Genomic DNA, 1,218 nt, shown 5'->3' with positions numbered 1-1,218 from the left:
GTTGTTGTTGTTGTTGTTGTTTTTCTAATCCCAATAATATCTCACGAGACTTTAAAACATTTAAGTTAGGCCTAAATCAACATATTATGTAAAAGTGCAAAGTAGTCGCCCTTTTGATATATATATGTCATCAGTTTATTCAAGAAATGAAAAAAAGTATTGAATATTTAAAAACTGATTTCACAAGAATAATTAACTCAATGGAGGATTTATCTTGATAACGGCAGCTTACTGTTACAAAGAGCGGTTTAGTTAAATACAACGGGCATCGAACCTTATAAACAGCTGTTTCTCAACGAATCACGTGCCTACAGGTCATTTTTCCGATAGATGAAAAACACTAGCCAATACCTTAAAAAACAAACAAAAAACGAGTTCACGAGGCCTACTTAGTTTCTTGTGACACCAGTATTTTCAGAAAGTGAATGTCGCAGGTTTCCGTGTTATTCTTAACAACGTCACATGTACGACGTATCTCGACAACACTTACCCGATTTATCTAGGCAGTCGAATAACGACATATTATCCCAACGAACACTATAATTTTTTCGTTTTTTTTTTTTTCAAGGATGTGATGGATCAAATTAAAGTCAGTCCCACTGTGTTAAGTAAGTTCGATTGTTTTCATACGGGCCTTGAAGTAAACGTAAAAATGCATTATTTCTCTTTACTCTTAATCTCCCCGTTGAAGGCTTATAACGCTAAAAATCCGGATTTGATACTCACTGAGGGGACGGTGCAAATATCTCATTGCGTAGCTCTGCGGTGGCCCGGCATGGCCAGGTGGTTAAGGCACTCGACTCGCAATCTGGGGGTCGCGGGTTCGAATCCCCGTCACACCAAACACGCTTGCCCTTTCAGCCGTGGGGGCATTACAATGTTACAGTCAATCCCACTATTCTTTGGTAAAAGAGTAGCCCAAGAGTTGGCGGTGTGTGGTGATGACTAGCTGCCTTCTCTCTAGTCTTACACTGCTAAATTAGGGACGGCTAGCGCAGATAGCCCTCGTGTAGCTTTGGGCGAAATTTAAAAACAAAACAAACAAACAAGCTCTGCGGTAAAGAAACAAAACTCTTTGCTATAAAACTAATGTCACGGAAATGGGTTTGAAATTTGTTGATGCAAAAGTATACTTGAAAACACTTAAATACTGAAAAACTAGCTGGAGTAGCTGTTCCCCCCGGACGGTTTGTTTGTTATGAAGTTCGCACAAAGCTA

At 39.3% G+C, this 1,218-nt stretch overlaps 1 protein-coding gene across 2 annotated transcripts in view; it reads right to left on the bottom strand.

Annotated features, from left to right (window-relative positions):
• Positions 1-1,218, bottom strand: part of LOC111089502 — a 32,231-nt gene that overhangs the window by 15,873 nt on the left and 15,140 nt on the right. The gene's annotated exons all lie outside the window — the stretch shown is intronic.

The sequence above is a fragment of the Limulus polyphemus genome, unplaced genomic scaffold (genome assembly GCF_000517525.1).
Source record: "Limulus polyphemus unplaced genomic scaffold, Limulus_polyphemus-2.1.2 Scaffold6456, whole genome shotgun sequence".
In the NCBI taxonomy this organism is placed as follows: Eukaryota; Metazoa; Arthropoda; class Merostomata; order Xiphosura; family Limulidae; genus Limulus; species Limulus polyphemus.
The sequence above is the reverse complement of the archived record's forward strand: the minus strand, read 5'-3'. Positions and strand labels throughout refer to the sequence as shown.